Source organism: Mus pahari, chromosome 14 (genome assembly GCF_900095145.1).
Source record: "Mus pahari chromosome 14, PAHARI_EIJ_v1.1, whole genome shotgun sequence".
Lineage (NCBI taxonomy): Eukaryota > Metazoa > Chordata > Mammalia > Rodentia > Muridae > Mus > Mus pahari.
The window spans coordinates 81659182-81668562 of NC_034603.1; the positions used below are offsets into that span (position 1 = coordinate 81659182).

General features: G+C 48.8%; 1 long non-coding RNA gene across 1 annotated transcript in view; it reads right to left on the bottom strand.

The window, feature by feature from the left end:
- The window catches only part of LOC110331115, a 36690-nt gene extending 27942 nt beyond the window's left edge, over positions 1-8748 (bottom strand). Inside the window, exon 1 of the long non-coding RNA XR_002380996.1 lies at positions 8558-8748. This is a non-coding gene — a long non-coding RNA (uncharacterized LOC110331115). The remainder of the gene's footprint in view (positions 1-8557) is intronic.
- Between the last annotated feature and the right edge of the window lie 633 nt (positions 8749-9381).

The window sequence follows — 9381 nt, forward strand, 5'->3', positions numbered from 1 at the left end:
GGAAAGGAAAGGAAAGGAAAGGAAAGGAAAGGAAAGGAAAGGAAAGGAAAGGAAAGGAAAGGAAAGGAAAGGAAAGGAAAGGAAAGGAAAGGAAAGGAGAGAAAAGAGCCATCTAGAGCTGGAGAGATGGCTCAGAGGTTAAAAACACCAGCTGCTCTTGCAAAGAACCTGGCTTTGCTTCTTAGCACCCATATGGTGGCTCAGAACCATTTACTGCACAGCTATGAGAGGACCAGAGTTTAAATTCTGTAGAACAAGCCGGGCATCTTACAGACACCTGCAACTCCAGCTCCAAGGGATGCAACAACCTCTCTGGTCACCACTTGTACACACACACACACACACACACACACACACAATCTTTTTAAATCCTCCACATAAATATCCAGAATAATATGTGACCAAAATTGTAGACACTGTGGTCCAACCAAGATGGCAGATAATATTAACTATCACAGTGTCGGATACTACCCCACATCCCATGAGCACCCATGAGTCTTTGTCATGGGGTGTGGTGCCTATAGCTAGTGTGTGAGTGTGCATGGTGGGAACACAGGGGAGCAGATGACATATAATTAGATGTCAAGGAACTAATGGTCCAAGATGTCCATAGTGGGGAGAGCCAACCTGGAACCAGAGGTGCCACTTTGTGCATTCATCAGAAGCCAGAGCAGAGAAAGAGAAGCCAATGGATTCAAACCGTGACCCTTGGAGATGACTTGGAAAGAGCAGTGGTTTTCCTGAGAATCAGGAGACTTGGTGAGTCGGGAGACTGACTGGTCACAGAGCCATGTGCAGCTGCTGGAGAGAGAAATACATTGTTGGCTGTGGGGTACCCAGTCAGGCTCAGCCAGCGAGCCTGAGCTTCCTTTCCCCTCCCAACCTTACCGACGCGACTCAGGGAGCACGTCCGATGTGGAGGAGAAACTTAATTAGGATTGGAAAAATGTGAATTCCAAGGCTTATTAAATTCATGATATTTTTACTTACCATGTACCCAGAAATATATTTAGCAAAGCAATTTACACCATCGCTGGCTGATGGATTGTGGTTTTTCTAAGCTGGGTTTTAAGATGTAAATGGGCTCTAATCTGAGCTGGACTGGGAGGCAGAAAATTTCCCCTATACAGACTGGTCCTTCTGCCCTCCCACCCTCACCCCCACCCTCAGCCTCTCTGGGGATCCTCTGTGGGCTCCCACCTCTGCTGAGGTTCTCTGAGAATACCTGGTGGAAAGAGGGGTGGGGCAGAAAGCCCAGAGGCGACATAACTTGTGCTGACCACCATTTATCAAGGGCTTACCTCTACTGAGCTGAAACAGCCTCCATTTCCTCAAGAAGGCTCCCAGCAGGGTTGAGCTAAGGATTCTCCAGGCACTCTGCTCATCAGTACTGATGTCTTCTTGGGTTCTCTCTGTCCTGCTCTGGGCCTCAGTACCCTCTAACGGAGATAATGGCTCCTACCCGCAAGGTGCTAAGTGCAAGAACTAAGTTTAAAGTTAGATTACCAGTGAGGCAATGAAAAAGCAAATTAGCAGCCCGGGCTCGAATAGGTAACGTCGGGATTCTATAGCGGGAAGGGACACTAATATTCTAATATTCTTAACAGCAGGCGGGGTAGACCTGGCCTCTTCAGAGTCTTCTGTTTCTATGGCCTTCTTCGTTTAAGCATGGTGGAGAGGCAGTCCGTGGGCTTTTGTTAGACTCTCTCACGTCATAGGACACACCCCCACCCCCCCACCCCCACCCCGAGAGAGCCCAGGTGAGTACCAAACAGCGGAGACGCCATCATCAGGTCCTGGCATCCCCCAGGTAGGCCAGCAACACTCCCCAGCCCAGCTCCTGCCTTCTGGCTTCTGTTTGTGTCTGGCTCCCCACTGGGGTGCCCTTGTCTGAAACAAAGGCTCACTGGAGAGAGGCAAGCTGCCGGGCTGGAAATTTTATTTACTGCAATAACTTGCCTGTAGACTAGACTTCAAATGCAAAGCTGAACATAGGCCCTGCCCAGAGGAAAAACTTCTCAAATTCCGAGTTCCCAAGCAGAGCGAGGTTGGTGTGCCCTGGAGCCTCCGGCATGGGAATTACTACTACCCAGGAAAGAACAGACATGGTGGTACAGGGCAGAACCAACAGGCCAGCTTCCTCTATCATTGAACCCCCACCTACCCCTAGCCAGGTCACCCACAGCTCATGCTTCAGGTCCTGACAGCAGTACCCAGTGGGAGCAAGGAAACAGCTCCATAAGAAAGGCCACCTACTGTCCTGGAATGCTCTTAGAAACCCCATCTGGAGCTGCACAAGGCCTAAGAAGGGACCCACAAGCATTATATAGACCTAGAGTTAGGGACCTCGAAGCGATGTCTATCTCATCTCCCAGTGACAGACAAAGGGACAATTTCACCAAAGTTCTCTCTAGTGAACCAGTGAGTTTATTGTGCTCCCTCACAAGGCATAGGTAAGGGGTTCCTCACAGGGATGTGTCTGCTCCTCCTTCCCAATAGGCCACACCTAGAAAACCTTTATGCCCAGGAGCGATGAGAATGCACCCTAGCTGCATACATGGAGTCCCCACCCTAATCTATCTATCTATCTATCTATCTATCTATCTATCTATCTATCTATCTATCTATGTGTGGATATGTATATGATGTATATGTATATGTATATGTATGCCTCTTTCCAAGGCCACACACAATTAGAGAAGAGCTGGATACAACCTGTGGAAGGGAGAGGCTAGATACTCGAGACTCAACCTTCCCTGAAGGGTCATCAACAGCGTGCAGGCCCTTTGCAAAAGGATCATCCCAAGTGGTTGCTTGCATCAGAGGACAGTCACTCACAACACCTAGCCATAGACTGGAGGGTCAAACTCAGTAGTTCCCGAGTGAGAGCCGCCTACAGGGAGGACTAGGGGAGAGGTTTTCCTCACACAGCCTACAGCCGACTCCTTGAGCTGCCCTACTTGGGCACCATGGAGAGATTATGGAACACTGTCACAGCTTTGGTTTCCCCGGGGTGGCCCAATGCCAGCCACGACTGACTCGGGTGGAGCGTGAGTAAGATTTCAACCTTAAGCTTTCTCCTTGCTCTGGCCTCCTCCTCTATTGATGTCTACAGGGTCTCACACTGAGCCTACGGTTCCTTCCTTCAAGTGGCCAGCAACCCCCCAGCATCTGCCTGTTTGTACCCCTAGTTTGGGGGATACAGACACACCCAGCCACACCTGGAATATTACAAAGGTGTTGGGGAATTGAACTCAGGTTTGCATAGCAAGCACTCATACCCACAGAATCAGCCCCCTTCCCCCTCCAGGTCCTAACACAACATTCTAAAAAAAAAAATTTTTTTTTTGAACAGCTAAAGTTGCCCAATCTTTCTTGCCTCACCTTCTATTTGTGATTGGTTTAAGGGTTGAAGTCTGACCACCTGCACCCCTTCCCCAGGAGAGTACTCAGCTCAGGAGGGAAAGAAAGATAAACACACACACCACAGAGTTAACAACCTAGAGTACTCAGGACACAGGGGAATTGATTACATCTGAAGGCATCTGAAGGCTGAAGGACATAAATCCATCACTGATGTCAAGCTCCTAATTTTGAATAAGCGAGGTCACCTCCTGTGTCCTCCCCAGGAAGCCCACCTGGCCCAGGACTGTGACATTCTACAGTGTGGGCTGTCAGAATCCCACAGTAGCCTGCGCCTCCTCCACGTCAGACCCTTCGCCCTCTGCCATATGGATCCCTTAATCAGCTCGTCAACATGCTTTAGCACACCCCAGGAGTCGACAGACCGGCAGGCTAATGCAGGACAGAACATGCCAAGGTCAAGGGCTGGAGGCCAGCTGAGGGAGCCTTGGAGGTAAGTCTTGCATTCAAAAGAAGGGCGGCCTATCTGGGCCAGCTTATCCCCCACCTGTGTCCCTTTGTATGGAGACGTTTTTTGTAATGCCTGGGGGGAGTGGGTGCTATCAGCATGTGAGGGAGGGCAGAGCTGTTGCTCAGCATCCCACAGTCACAGAGTGGCCCTATCATGAGAAAGACCAGGCCACAGGGCTGGCAGCTTAAATCTTGCTTATTTGGTTACAGTAGCACACTTAGACCCTCCCAGACACCCCATGCCTATTCTTGAGGATCCTACAGTACCAGGATCAAAAGAACCCAGTGGGCAGAACTTGGGAGGGGCAGGGACTTGGGGTATGGGCAGAGTGGTGTCAATTTGGTATAGAATAATACTTCATGCATGATCTATGGAGAGCGACTTTAAAACACACACACATCACCCCCCAACACACACACACACACACACACACATACACACACAAATGCACATTTTTCTTGTGATTTCAAGAATTAATGAGGAAGCTCTTCACAGGCTAGCTCACCTCTCCTCTTCCCCTCTGCTGGACTGAGCTAAAGAGCAATAGAAGGACTGTCTTTTTTTTTTTTTTTTTGGTTCTGTTTGTGTGAGCAGAAGCTGGGTTCTCTGCTAACAATTAGACAGCTCTGGCTTCCAGAAGCCAACAGATCTGGACATAAAACACACACACACACACACTCTCACATGCACACTCACACACTCTCACGCACTCACATACACTCACACTCACATACACACACTCACACACACATAGGCACTCATACACACACTCACACACAAATGCACACGCACACACACACACACACACACACACACACACACACCTACACACAATAAGAAAAATCTGGGTCCTAGGCATTTCTTACCTACTCCCAGCCAAGCTTTCAGAACCTCTCTTTTCGTTTTAAAAAGTAGGAGTTCAGGTAAAAGAAAATCAACCTCAAAGGCAAAGATATTTCTCAGGATGCCCAGATTGCTCCAGTGCCACACTGGGAAGTAGAGACAGGGGCAATTTAGAGTCATGTTCAACAGTAGTCACATCAGTGGTAAATCTCAGAGGACCCGAGTCTTTGCCACAGCTGTGAAGGTCTGCAGACCTGCTCCAAACATGCATGAATGTGCGTGGCTGTGTTACAATAAAACTTTATTTGCATATGAAGTTGATAGCAGTGGCACATACACAGATTGATATTGCCTATGATCTTTGGCCCCACCGTCTGAGAAAATTGTCTCAGCTCAAGGGGAAACACAAGAGAGCGGGACTGTCTTTGGGCTCTTGGGCTTTGGTATTATTATTTAAAAACAAACTCACAAAAACATGATCTCATGTAGCCCAGGCTAACCTCAGGCTTACTATGTAACCAAGGATGACCTTGAATTTCTGATCCTCCTCCTTCTACCTCCCAAGTGCTGGGATTACAGGCAGGTACCACCCTGCCCAGTTTATATAATGTCAGAGATCAAACCCAGAGCTTCATGCATGCTAGGCTCTTACTCATTGAGCCAGCCACATCCCCAGCTGTGATACCCTGACCTCTCCTCTAAGGGGCTGTGATTTTTAAAGGATCGAATCCTCCCGCCTCCTGTTCTCACCTCCCTCTTGAGAAAGAAACTTCAGGTACCTGGAAGATGTCTGTTTCCTGAGCCAAAAGGTTTAGATGAAGGAATAGTATTCTGGCTTCCTGGGAGCTTTCTGAGGTGGCTTGCTCCCAGAGTCTGAACACCAATGGAGTGGATAATCAGAGGTCAAAGGACCCATCCAGTGCCCCTGCCTCAGGGCTCCTATGGCTAGAGGATAGTAACATCAAAGAAGTTTTGTGTAAGCAAGAGTCCTGCCTGCACCCCCTCTCCTGCAGAGAGCTGGAGAAGCCAGGTATCACAGAGATCCCTGCTAAGCAGGAGGCTGAGCACTTGGTGAGTGGCTCTGGATTCATGCTTTGTAAATTTAACTCAGAGGCAAAGAGGAGCCCCAGGAACTAAGACAAAAGGAATTCTAAGAGAATGACAGAGCCGCCTAAGGTCTGGGAAAGTGTAAATATCTAAGCAATATGCACAGACAGCTGGCGGGGCGCAGTTATCCGCTCCCCTGCCTGTTTGAATATGCAGGCTCCAGAAGCCCAAGGAATCGGCAGAGGCCTTGGGGCTTAGAGAAGACTTGGCTGGACCTAAAAAGAAGTCAGCCTGTGGGGATGACAACTTTGGAATAACCTGGAAACACACGGGCACGGGCTCACAGACACGCTTTCATTCAGTCATCAAATATTTATGTCCTGCTTATTATGTTCCAAGTACAAGGCTAGACACTGAGAGAATGGAGTTGCAAGCAGCCCCAGGAGAGAGGAAGGCTGGCAGATACCGGATCGAAAGCTATCTTGGGAGTGAGAGTCGTCAGGGCAGGGGTGAAATTAGAATGGGGGTGCCTGGCACAGCAACTGTACACTTTTGCAGAAGCCTGGCTCTCTGGTGCCTGCCTGGCTCCTGAGTAAACCTGTCCGGGAGGGAGCTACCGAGTCGAGAAAGATACTCAGTTGCCCCTCTTCCAATCAAGTCCCCCGAAAGAGGATGTCCTGGAAACACTTAAAACTTCACCCAAAGCTTCTATGTCCTTTCTGATTGGAAGTGTCCTCCCATCCTACCCTGGAGGATCACTGCTGAGGGGAGGTAGTGGCCACTGGGCAGGACTGGAGTGGGGTTGAGTGCGGAGGGGGCAGGGAGTAGAGCGGGAAAGCAGATCACAGTTACAGCCGCTCTACTCTCTCTGCCCAGGCAGCGCCTGGTCCCTGGCACATGACGGTTTCATGTTTCCGAGGAGGAAGAGAACAAACGCAGAGGATAATTGTAGTGGAACGGCTGATAAGTAACGTTTGGTCTCCTTTTTACAACCATTCCCTAGGGCCCCATTATGGTAATTTTTCTTCTATAACTGGCAAATTGTATAACGAGTCAGATGATAAACCAGCAAGCAAGGCAGAAATTTGCATTTTAATACATCTGCTGGTGCCATCCCCCCACTTCAATCTCTGAGGGGTCAGCACCCCTCTGATCCTGGGTCCCCTGGCACCATGCCCTCCCAACCCTCCCCTTGCTCTCAGTGAGCGACGCCAGCACACTCAATAAATATAACATTTCAAATGGAAGCCCGGAATCTGCTTTCTCAGATATTATGGAAAGTAAATGTAAGGTTGGGCCCTAGCATTGGCCAGCCCGGACCTCCCCACCTCCATTGCTTATTGAAGGCTATGCTCACCCAGGAACCTAGGCTGTGCCTCAGTTTCCCTCTCTGTTAAATGTATTGCTCTAATACCTACAGTAGGTTTTACATTTACCTTTTCATTTCCCCCTTCAGAGTGCTACAGAAGTGGCTCAGCAATTAAGAGTGCCTACTGCTTTCTCGGAGGATCCAGGCTCGGTTTCAAACACCCATGTCAGGCAGCTCACCACCATCTCTGCCTCCAGCTGCAGGGATCTCCTGCCCTCTAGCTCCCATGGGTGCTTGCATGTGCACAGTGCACATAAACTCCCACAAGTACACACACAAGCACTTACCATTTTTTAAAACTGAAAGCTATCCTGGGAGTGAGAGTCGTCAGGACAGGGGTGAAATTAGAATGGGGGTGCCTGGCACAGCAACTGTACACTTTTGCAGAAGCCTGGCTCTCTGGTGCCTGCCTGGCTCCTGAGTAAACCTGTCCGGGAGGGAGCTACCGAGTCGAGAAAGATACTCAGTTGCCCCACTTCCAATCAAGCCCCCTGAAAGAGGATGTCCTGGAAACACTTAAAACTTTCTTCTGTGTGTTTGTACAAAGTGTACATGTTCGTGTGTGAGAGGGTGCTTGTGTGTGTGTGTGTGTACATGTACACACGCTCTTGCACACACATGTGTGCATGTATTGTGAAGGCCAGGTCAACGCTGGGAATCTTTCTCAATCATTCTCCAGCTTATATTGTGTTTAGAGGCAGGGTCTCTCATTGAACCTGAAGCTCATCGTCAGTTTGGCTGTCTCTTAGCCCTAGGAATCCTCTTGTCTCTGTCTCCCCCGTGCCGAATGTGCAGACTCTCGCCACACCACCAGCCTTTTGATTCGGGTGTTGAGGATTTGAACTGAGCCTGAGCCCTCTCCCCAAACCCTATACTAAGCTCGTTAATGCCTGGTGGATAGCATTTGTGATAACTATTCATTATTATAATAAATATTATACTATTAATATTTATTGATAAATTGACAAGCATTTCTGCATCTTATTAATGGAGATTAATATTAATATTAATAAATATTAATACTATTAATTGTTGGTAAATATTAATGATCTAGCTGTGGTGGTGATGGCTATAACTACTACTGATAAATAATTAATATCATTGATAATACATGGTGGTAGTGCTAAGAATGATGGGAAGACTCCTGGGTCTATGGCGCTGTGATTCTAGTCAAGACTTGTAATGGTGTCTGTCCCTGCTTCTCACACATCCGACTGCATTGACACTACCACTTTCCCTTCAGACCCCAGGACTCCTGGAAGGGACTGGGAAACATGGTAAGCCAGGACACACACACACACACACACACACACACACACACACCAGTACTGTCCCAACACTGTCCCATTCACCCCCTGGCCAAACCCAGTTTCAGTAATTCTAGAACCTTCCACCCACTTGACCTGGTAAAAAAGGTTACCAACCTGAATCACGAGATTGACCTTGAAGCTTTGTGGTATCTCCTGTCCCCTGTCATAACCAGGAAAGAGAGTTCACTTCCCATCTTCAGTGGGGAGCAGAATGGTGTCCACTCTTCAGGGCGGGCGGTGAAAGGGTTAATAGAGGCTGTGCCTGGGCCCCCGCAGACACCAGTTGAACTTGCCAGTTGCTGACTGCAGAGGATGGCACTTGCAGCCCAGCCAGCCTCTCCAAGGTGGTTCCATTTGGCAGGGTTGGCCTGTCCTTTCATGCAAGAGAAGCTGAGTGTGATCCAGAAAAGCCTGCCAAAAACCCTGGGATTATTATCTTAGCCCCAGGAGTGAAGTCTCCGGGGATTGGCATGCCCTGTTGTTTGAATTTATTAGGCCCGAGCCCCTCCATCGGGCAGGTCGGAGGGGGAGAACGGTGTTGTCACAGCAAAGCTTTGTGGGAGTTATTTTTAGAACATCTCCAACTCTTTGGGCTCATCAGAGGTTCCAAATCAGTGCAGGAAATTGGTTTGTTTTGCAATGTGATGAGGTTTTTCAGTCCATCTCCCCGAGCTAGGATAGTGGCTGCTTTTCCTACACAAAATGAATCACAACTCGTGATGTGGACGTGGGTAGTGGGATCAGATTTAAACCATTCAAGGAATGCATACTGACCACCTGTTATGTGCCCGGTCTGATCTAGACACAACTTTCCACTTGTGTGGAACTTATGATGTTCCAATGTGGGAGACTCAGGGGAATGGAAACAGAAGAAGCAGGTGTGTTGCACATTGAAGATGGGTGTTGGAAGGACACAGCGGGATTGGGGGTCATATTAA